Source organism: Pelodiscus sinensis, chromosome 11, assembly GCF_052426305.1.
Source record: "Pelodiscus sinensis isolate ZL-2025 chromosome 11, ASM5242630v1, whole genome shotgun sequence".
In the NCBI taxonomy this organism is placed as follows: Eukaryota; Metazoa; Chordata; order Testudines; family Trionychidae; genus Pelodiscus; species Pelodiscus sinensis.
The window spans coordinates 26,180,685-26,191,812 of record NC_143062.1 but is presented as its reverse complement, the minus strand read 5'-3'; positions in this window follow the sequence as shown (position 1 = coordinate 26,191,812).

Sequence of the window (11,128 nt, the reverse complement as noted above, 5' to 3'; positions counted from 1 at the left end):
AATCTTCTAATCAATGACTATTTGTAAAGAGCTGAGCATTGCTATTACAGAGGATTTATTTTTAACTCAAACCTCCTTAAGAGATTTAAACTCTAGATGTTTCTCAGACACATCTGTGCCACTGGAGCAGAAGCGATGCCCACTATTATCGTTTTTAAGAACTGATCACGGGCTAGGGCACCTCAAGGGTTAATACTCCATTGCCAGTTCCAATGATGGCTTCAAATGGTACAGCCCTGACCACCCCTAGCCCTGGCATGTGGATGGCACAGGCCAATGCTCCACTGGCTAATAGGCTGCTGCAGAGGTTTAACAGAAGCAGGGCTAGGAAGAGAATTCAAATCAGAGCCTCATTGTCCCCATTATCACAATGGAGAGAAACCACCCCCTTCACTCACACCAACACCTAGCAATGGCCATTGAACCAGTCCCTTTTAGTCTTATAGTTTCAGATTTGGAGTTTACACTGTGGAGTCAGAAAAAGCAGGCATTCTAGTGCCTTGCGTTTCAAATCAGGTTTCCCCACACTCTGTACCATGGTCACTTCCCACTTGCAGAAGAGAAGACTGGATTAGTATTTAAATATCTGACAGGTTATAGCAATGACTGTTGATATAAGACCCAGAGGCCCAGAATACAGAAGAAGATCTAAGCAATAATTATTTACTCAATGGAGATAGCATGTAATGGGTTCGGGCCTATTTAATCTGAAGTGTAGACATTACTCTTTATTTAAATTTCTGCATTTAAATAAGGGAGTGATCTTGCCTTCTTGCAAAATCCAATTATGCAACACAGATAGAGATCACCTTGCACAGCCCAGTCAATTACTGATGTGAAAACTTTAGGACCTGCTTAAACAGAGGGGCACAGGAGAGAAGCAAGAAGTTGTTGCAGCTCACCTCATTTGAAAGGTTCCTTTAAAGTTTAGCTCTTCCAGCTAAAAAGGAATTTTATGCAGTAGGAATAGTCCTTTGGATGTGAATGGAATAAGTCTCCATTCACTTTGCTATCCCAAGAACATGTACCGACCCTACTTTTTAAGGTAACGTTGTTGTTATCCCCGTATAGTCATCATAATATTAGCAAGCAGTCAGAATATACATGACTTGGAGTTTACTCACTGGCCAGCATCTACAGCAGATTGCATTTTGTTTACTTTTAGCCGGTACAAGAAATGAACAAGCAGGAGAACAAAGAGTTCTAATCTGACTTTACAAGTTGCTAGCGCTGATTACATATAGAGCTTGAACAACTTTGTCTAGTACTATACACATTTTTCTGAAATGGGGTTCTGAAGATGACTAGCTTCTAACAATATTTTGTATTGGGAAAGCACTGCACAAGCTATATACATACTGCAGAAGCTGACATTTGATTTTTCATTAAAATCCTAAATATAAACATCATAAAACTTAGGCACCAATATCACAGTGATGGGCTGCAAATAATGCATCAACACATTTGGACAAGGGTCACTAAAGCAAACCAACAAAACTGTAGTGAAAAAGGTAGTGTGATGGGCAGTAAAAGTGGGAAATATAAATTCTACTTCAGCCCATTTCACTGGCTTGCTGGAAAAATTATTTGGCTACTTTCAGCTTCAGTGTCCTCAGCTGTACTATGGACAATACTTATTGACCGTTGTGAAGCACTTTGAAATTCCTTGTGTCATGTTTGTACAGTACCTGATACAACAGGTCCCCGATTAGAGCATCTAGGTCCTACTAAATGAGAAATTCCAGACAATAAAAAGGTTCTTTAGAAGTTCTGAGTGTTATCATGAGGATCCAGCCTTAAAGCCACAAAATCGATTCTGTTCCAGCTTGTCTTCCTGTTCTGTTTACATGAGGAGAGAAGGAAAAAGCTGAACTCAGATTGCATTTCCAAGGCAGATCTGTGAAGAAAGAATGAGAGAAATTAGCAATGGAAAATGTCATCCAGTCTGTCTCCTCTGGGGGCCAGTCCAGACACTTGTAAGTGCCACGTCCAAGTTCTTCGTGACCTATCCCCACCCTATTGTAGATACATCTCATTAACCTCTGTATTTATCATTTTCTCACTGAAATTTTTATTTTAACTTTGTATCAATTCCTTTTAGCATTGTAATAAGTCTTTAGCTTTGATGTATTAAGTCCTTTTATATAGAGACTTTGTATATTTTCATATAGAACAGGGGTGTCCAACCAGTTAGAGACCAAGAGCCAAAATAGCAGTGGATAGAGTGCGAAGAGCCACATATTATATATTTATTTTTACATATCTATATATAGAAAGATAGATAGATACAGTACACAAAATGTAGTGATAAAAATAACATTACAGAAAATTTCGTACAAAAAAACAATACAAAAGTCTCTAGTCACTTAAAAAAATTCACGGCCAGTCCATAGATCTTCAGGGTACTTGACAAGGAACAAATATCAAATTAAAACAAAACAAAACACCTTTTAAAAATACAGTAATATTCTCTCTCTCTCTCACACACACACACACACACACACACACACCATCCCCACCATCTATTTTAAATTTAACACTACTGCCCTATTATGTCCCATGAGTTTTTTAAAATTAAACCGAACAGAGAAGTAAATTAGCACAATTTGAAGTACCTGTCTCAGACTGCAAATATAAGAGGCTCAGAAACAATAAAGGAGAAACTCATCTCTCAGAATAATTGCTTCAGCCTGGCAAACAATAACCTTTGAATGTTCTTTAAAGAAACACAGTGTAAACCAGGTACATGCGGATTCTTTTTTTGCCCTGGAATTTAAATGTGACATCTGTGTTGGCTGCCTTATTCTGCATCCATGAAGACTTTGAGTTTAAGGTGCTTCAGCTCCACCTTCAACCCAATGCCCCTCCCCTCACCCCCAGAGAAGGCACCCCCACCCCCTGCTCTAACCCAATCCCGCTCCCCTCTTCCAGAACCAGGCACCTCCCCTCCCCCAGAGCCAGGCACCCCCAGCCCCCTGCTCTAACCCAATGCCCTTCCTCAGAGTCAGGCACCCCAGCACTCCCAGCCCATCCCCCACTCTAACCCAATCCTCCTCCCCTCCTCCAGAGCCAACACACACACCCCAGCTCTAACTTAATGCCTGGGTCCCAGAGCCCCTGCCACCACACACTTCTCCCTCCAGGTGCTGGGGTGCATGCGCTGAGCGGCCGGCCGTGAACACGCTCTGGGACACTGTGCGCAGAGAGGCCTGGCCGTGAGCATGCGCTGGGTGCCTTGTGCAGAGCGGTTGGCCTGAGCAGTCCGGGTGTGCGGCTCAGAAGCAGCAGGAGCCACATTTTTTTAAATCAAAGAGCTGCATGCGGCTCAAGAGCCATGGATTGGCAACCCCGATATAGAAACTTTGTATTCAGTCTTTTGACATAGAAACCTTGTATCTTGTAGACTTTGTACCCCTTTTTGTTTGTTTGATTGTCCTGTTGAGTGAACGTGTTACTGGATAAGGCATGAAAGACAAGCACCTCTGGGCACTTGCAAAGGTTGCAGAGGGGATGGAAGTCAGATCCAAGAACAATGGGACCTGTGAAGTGGGCTCATTGAAAGAAGACTGGACATATGGACCAGAGGCATAGTGAGGGTGTTATGCGCCCGGGGCAAAGGCAACATTTGCACACACACACACCCCCCCACAGCAGGGCCCCAAACCTGACACAGCTGAGCCCGATCCTGGGTGAAGGGGAGGGAGCTTGTACCAGGTCTTCCCCCACCCCCTCTAGTTTGGGGTGCCGCATGCACTAACGCATCAGCGGAGGAGGGTTGGGCTCAGGGCAGAGAGGTGGGGAGGAGGCTCCAGCCAGTGGTGGCAGGCAGAAGAGGAGCAGGCGAGCTGAGGGATGACGGAGCAAGAAGAGGATGACTAAACTGGCACTCCCCCCCCCCCCCCACTGAAGTACTGGAGGTGCCCCCTGGGACACAGCCCAGGCGTCTAGCAAAAGCACAGACCATGCCATGCAGAGAACAGGCTTGAAATCTGTCTCTAGCCCCAATGGCCAAGAAGTGGAATGGTGCAGAAATGGGGGTGGAGGGCTTCACGAGCTGAAGGAGGGAAGCCTTGCTGCTGGCCCAGCAATGTGGTGATGAGAGCTGCACTCATCCCTCCACAGCCAGCTGGGGAGGGGGGAAGGACTCTTGCAAGACAACTCCCTCCTGAACTCTTAGGTAGGCTCCACAGGCAATGCTGGAATGCTGAAGCAGCAGGCTCACTAGTAATACTTTGGGTATGTTCAAAGGCCTTTGAGAGACATGGACCAAGCGATTTGTAGTTGAAAGCAGAGCAGAGCAGTGATGGGTAAAATGTGTTACCACCCGTCACTGTTGCCTCTCTCCATAGCTCCCTCCAGGTGCTATTTAAAGAGCACTAGGCTCCAGCCAACATGGTACACACATGAAATGGTACGTGCTAGGAAATCTGTTGGGAACATTTTCTTCTCCTGGCTCCTGTGTCTGCCCCTAGCTGTGTGGAATAGTAATAGAGACGTCGCCGTGTTAGTCTACACCGATGTAGCTACAGATGTAGCTGTGTGACGCTGCTGTTTTCCTCCCTGCCCTTGCAGAACAAGCTAAAGGGCTAAGCTGGCTCCCTCTGAAGTGCCAGCCCCCAGGATGGGAAAGCCGGTGAGCTTGAGGAGACTCTCATAATTAGGGTAACTCTACTCTAGCAGGCCATTTGGGTCTCAAGACAAAAAACAAACCAACAAAGCAATAATAGAAAGACACACCCACCCTGTGCCATCTGCAACAATAGGCAGGACTGGATAGTCTGGTGGGCTGCAGTGGTTAGAGGTCGATCACAGCGGCACTATTCCACACTTCTCTAGGACTAGGAAAGCCATTAGGAATCAGGTAAAAACACATGATATCAGTAACAAAGCATTGTGCCAAAAGACAGCTGTTTCAGAATTTCATGGCCCCAGAGTGTCTGTGCTCCAATCTGGATTTCAGTGGGGTGATTTTGAATTTAGATTTTTTTCAGTAAAGCCCATTTAAAAGAGGCGGCTTTTTTCCATGAGAAAAGGAGCTGAGCAGAGGTGGATATTATCAGGAGGGCAGAGATTCTCCAGGACACTGCTAATAGGATGCCAGGCTATCTGGAATATAACAGCTGCAGCCATTTAGCTTCTCCTCTGAGCACAAGTCTGCATGTGTGCATAGCCCTGATTTCATTAATCTGTTTTTGCTCCCTGGCAGGACAATCTAACATTTTACAGGAAGAACAGGACTAGAGGGGAAGCTGCCCTGCCAATTGTGGAAAAAAAACACCCCAACTTTTAATTTTGGGGCTACTCTCATCAGTAGTGGTTTATTACTTTGTCAGTCTCATGACTTAGTTTTAATCTCAATCAACTAATATTGCCATCTAATCCACTGAAGCCTATAATAGGCTTAGGAATAACAGGGGTTTACATCCTCATTAGTGTTCAGCACTAGATGTCAGAAGAAAGTAACAGCAGCAGTCACTTCTAAGAAAGTAAAATCCAAGATCTGGCTGAGAAGCTGGGGGGTTGGGATGCAGGAGTGGGCAGAGGATGTATAATGAAGAGGAAAGTTGTGAAAAGCCTGAGTCTGCAAAGTGACTATGAATTTAGTCCCACTACTGTCTATAGTGGTGAGTATTCACAAGCAATGTTCCCTCTAATCTTTTCCATTCACGTGCAGAATTTGTAATGTGCATCGTGGCATATGCAAATGTGCACCACCAGTAGAAACAAAACACCTTGCTGTGGGTACTCAGCTAATCAGCTGGGCAACATTTTAATCTCTCATGAGTGGCCACACAAGTGCACAGCTCACAGGGAACACTGATGCCAGGTAATTTTAAGGCAGACACTACCTCCACCTCTATGCCATTTGCAGCTTGGCCTCACTGACAGCACTTCCCTAATTTGCATACTTTGCAGTATATTGATATTAGGGATCTTAGATGTCATGTAATTGAATAGTTATATAACTGCACCAAATCTTATTGGTTACAGGACTATTCAATAGTTCCCAGGGGCAGGGCTAGCAGCCAGTGTGCTCCCAGCCTCGCTCCCAGGGAGTCCCCTGCCACACCACACTGCTGCCTCTGTATCAGAGGCAGCAGCAAGGGGTGGCAGGCAGGAGCCTTCCCTGTGCTTCCTGATGAAGGGGAACAGCCAACAATGTTCCCATAGGAATCAGGGGAATGGGGGTAGAAGAGCTTTAGCCCCCTAGCCCTCCCAAAAGGGCTCCTGGGTGGTAAAAGGCTTGGGGTTGGGGCACATCTGGAGGGGGAAGAGGAAGAGGAGTATCCCAGCCAGCTCCTTGTACCTGCCTGGTGATTTCTGTCTTTTTTCTGTATGGTTTTATGAGAAACAAGCCCATTATAGCACATCCCATTTTCCTGGCACAACCAAACTCTTACCTTGCTTTAAGTTATGATAAGGGGAGGCTGCATAGCAAATTTGGTGGGCCTAGTTCTTTCCTTTTAGGAGTTCTTGACTAGATAGAGACACAGACAAACTCAAGTATATAGTAGATTTAATACCCGTGGTTTACACAGAGTAGCCACATGCTTTTTCTTCTGTTCCCCTCATTCCTTCCCACTGTTTATCAGCTTCATTTCACTGTACTTTGTCTATCTTACATGGCCTCTGAGAAGGGCCTCGTTTGCCATCTTGGGTGCTATGAAAATAAATCCAAAGCGATAAAGGCTGTTGGTGATTCCAGCGATTTTTCATTTCTGAAATGCAAATGTAGAACATCATGTACAGCACTGATGCAACCTTAGGGAGTACGGTGCTGTGGACAGTTGTGGGTAACCTCAGTTCACACACACACACACACACACACACACACACTTACTTCATCAGCAGTCACTAAAATACTTTAATAAGGCATATGAGACCCTACATTCATTTGTACAAGTCAGTTTCAGCTTTTCAGCAAAACAATGCACACACTGCTCTGGCTGGTCACCAACACCCCAGCAGCAATACAGAGAGGGGCAAACTGGGAAATTTCAGCTCACTTCAACAGCAGACATCTAAGCAAGAACACTTGCTACCCAGGGTAGCTTCTAGGGACTAAAGATGAGTTGGGAAAGTGATGGCCAGGCCTCCCCATGAGGAGAGTGTTGGCACTGCTCAAAGAAGACAAACAAAACTAATAAGACCAGTTTAGTTTGTTATGGGTGTGATGTTTCAAGTGGTATCTCTAGGAAAGCTACAAGTGGCAAGTTCCTGAATGCTCTCCCTCTTCTGGCCACCCTCTCAGCCAGCTAGTCCACAACATAGGCCTGGGGAACTGCAGGCAACAGGATTTTTCTAGTACTGCTCTGCCTTTCATGCAAACAGTATGCTCTTTATTCTACCCAAGGCCAGGAGACCTTTGGCTCGGTCTCTCAAAGGCCCAGATCACAACATGCAGGTTGGGCAGGTATGGAGCCATCATTTGCAGCCAAAGAACAAAAAGCAAAGTTTCAAGGAGAGAGGGCAGCTTGTTTGGGGAAAGGAATGCGACCCCCTTCCCTCTCTCCCCCTCCCCGAAATACAAGAGGCAGAAAACTTGCACAGAGGTGCAGAGTTTTGTTTTAGCCTAAGATCACATTTAGTCTCTGTCCAACCAGACACACCCCAGCAGATTCAAATACGCTGCTGTCTCATCTTGCTGCACTTAATTGGACAGCAGGCTGCTGGTATCACATTGCAGAGTGCATTGTGGGAGAGCAGGGATTAGGCAGCTGTGCAGCCAAGATGGACACACAGGAGTCAAAGCTGACAGCTATCTGGGAACCACTTGAACACACACAGTATTTCAATTTCTGTGCAGTGGTCATTCTGTGTACCTGCAGTCTAGCATTGTTAGATACTGGGGTTGGGGAAGGCAATTAGTGAGCATGCATATTACTAGGCAGGGACAGTTTCCCAAGGTAAAGGCACCGAAGGGGTGGTGGAGCACTTCATGCAGGCTGTCAGGGGCAAGTGAGAGCAGCAGGCTGCTGGGGGTGGGAGGAGGGGGGGAGGACAGAGCAAATATCCTTAGGAAAAGGAGAAATCACATTCTAGGTACCTAGCTGGGTATGGGGGGGGGGGGGGGGGGGAAAGATAGTGGGACCTGGCACTGGACAGCTCAGGAGACAGGTCACATTGATACCCAATTAATCTGTGTCAGAATGGAGGATGCTCACAAGAGCCACCGCAAGCACCTACGGAACAGAACCACTCACAAAAGCCAAATCCGGGGTGGAAGGGGTGGTGCTGTGAGCTCGCCTCCCCCGCCAGCTCTTCTGCACGGCTCAGAGCTCGTGGCGATTTAACGGACCCTGGGCAGTTTCCCCCTCTCACTGTGAGCTTTTGCCCCCTCTTAAGAGCTGTGGTGCCCCATGCTGCTGTGCTGGCCCCGCCATGGTGTCGTCACACGGGTGCGGCACTGGACGGTGCAGGCACACGGCTCACACTAGCTGCCGCTGCTACAGTGATTTAAAAGCGGGAGGGAGCCCTGGGACTCCCCCGGCTACCGCAATGTTAACTGCCATGATTTAAAAAAGTGGCAGGGAGCACTGAGCCCTTTTCAATTGCCTGAGCCCCTGGGCAATTGCCCTCTTCCTACCCTCCCCCCTGTGGTGGCCCTGCCTGCAGTAGCTTTGTGAGAATCTGAGGGCTTGCCCCATAAATTTCCGAAGAGAAGCAAGTGGAAGACTCCCTGCATATTCCATATGAAAACCCACCACATTGATTAAGAGACAGAGCACAGCTCAGCCATCATTTAAGAAAGACCCACGGTATCCCTTCCTGCTGCTGTGCACAGAGCACCATTTACACACGGTCCCCAGAGAGCCAAGGAAATCAGTCACCGTGATAGGGCCAGTCCATCAACCAGAGCGCCAGGCCGGTGCTTGAGAACACACAGGGAGCTGGAGGACAGCAGAGTGCGGCAATAGAAACGCACCCCCAGGAAGAAGCCAGCATCTAACAAGGCCGGGAGCCAAGAGAACACAAACGTCCCAAGGTGATTTCAAGGAGGCTCGGGGCTCCTGCTGGTCACCCAAAGCCCATTGGGAATGAGGAAGGAGAGAATCGCTGCAGGGGAAGAGGCCGAGCTCTGCTCCCAACGGCATCTTCCCTTAGAGACGTCACTGAGGCTGCACCTGATAGCCCAGGGGGTCTCGCTTCATTGCGCCATGACCCCCTTCTGACCACAAAGCTACTGCATCACCCCATCAGCCCGAGCCCCATTGCCATGGGGCTCAGGCTTCAGCTTCCGCCCCAGGGTCCAGCAGGACTAATGTTGGCCCTGGCAACCCTATTAAAACGGGGCCACAACCAGGTCCAATGATGGCACAGGAGGCAGTTGCCCTGGGGCCTGCCGATTCAGAGGGGCCTCGGGCTCCAGGTGCTGCCATCAACACTGTGGCACGACTGCAATTCAGGCAGCACTGAGCAGCACCACGGAGCCACCCACCACACCACCCTGGGCCCATTGGTGGCTGTTGGCCCTGCTGGCTGCAACCCACTTCAGAGTCCCAATCCACGGTTCGAGAACATCAGTGATAGACTAGAGTGCATTGGCTGTTGTCCAACTATTCCAGTGTCTCTGGTTAACCATGTTGCAACAGGAGACCCCACACCTGGGCTCACTGAACTACAAGGCTACACAACAGCTGTCCACCCTTTTCATCCAGTGCCCTGGAAATCACTGATCGACCCCCTCTCTGTACTGCTAACTGTTCCTCCGTACTCTGCCGGATCTCACTCCTAGGAGGAGCAGTGACACAGAACAGCAGACAAGCAGCTTTGCTGAAATGAATAGGGGTGGATTATCAACAGCCGGCACCACAAGCTGCTTTGTTGAAACTTAAGTCCTGGGTTTCAGTCTGGTGTTTGATCCTGGCCTGGCAAACAAACAAGAAATGGAGGTTTCCTAGCCAGTCACTAAATGGTTTTAAGTTAAATCCCACTTCATAAACCCTGGGCCAATAGACTGCAGGTTGCACCTCTAAAATCCAGGATTCTCTGGTCCAGCAACATCTGTGGCCTGGCATGACCCTGGATGCTCCAGGACCAGAATCCCAGTGCACTGCAGGGGGACGGAGCCCAGGAGCCAGTGCATGTCTCATTGGGCTGCAAGGGGTGGGGGCAGAGTCCCAGGGAGTGTGGGCTCAGCAGGGTTATGGGGAAGGTGGAGGATGGGAGATCTGGGCTGGTGTGGGAGGGGAAGGGAGTGTGCCAGGAGCTGGCGCGTGGCTCAGCAATGCTGGGGAGGGGATAGGAACTGGCGCACAGCTTGTGTGGGCTGCAGGGGAAGCTGGGAAGCCTAGGGGGGCGGAGTGGGAAGGGGAGGGAGGAGTGGCAGCAGGGGGGGCCTGAAACGTCCTTCCCTGGTCCAGAAAAATCCCTCATCTGGGACCAGTCAGGTCCTGAGGGTGCTGGACCAGGGCGGTCCAACTTGTACAGTCATGGGCTTCATCTGCCCCAGAGGTGTCACGCAGATCCCGGCAAGCAGCGCTCTAGTGCCTGCCACACAGGTGGCCTGGATGAAGAAAATAAAGTAACAATCCTGCATGAGGAAGGCAGGAAGAGAAGCTGTGCTTGAGAAATCCCCAGAGATCTTAACAAAGGAGGGGCAGTGTAAGTGCCAGCCCATAACAGAAATGTCCTAGACTAATGAGAACCTCAGCCATCCAACTGATTGCACATCACACTTCCTTAAACACAGGGTGTGTGTCAGGAAATCCAACGGGGGGAGTGATGTTAGAAACATTAGGAGGCTTCCCAGTGCATTTGTTCTAATTACTCAGTTCATGTCACTGGGGAGGGCTAGGAATCATCAGGGCATAGACACAGTGCAACAGTTGCCACTGACTCACTGCAGACAATAAGACCCACGCAAAGGATCAGACACAACGGTAGCTTCCCTTATGCCAGCCGCCGTCATTCAGTGCTGGGGCACAATGAAAACACACAGCTGAAGAGATGCTGGTCTAATAATGGCCCATTAAACATAATGAAAACTCAAGTGTGTTATCTGTGCCTGTCACCTGCATTCGGCCTGGGAAGGCTAACCAGGCTCCAGGATAATGAGTTTACAGAGGGGAGGCTAGTTTGATTGCTGAGGCCTTTTCTCTCACTGCAGTTACACTGATTAACTGAC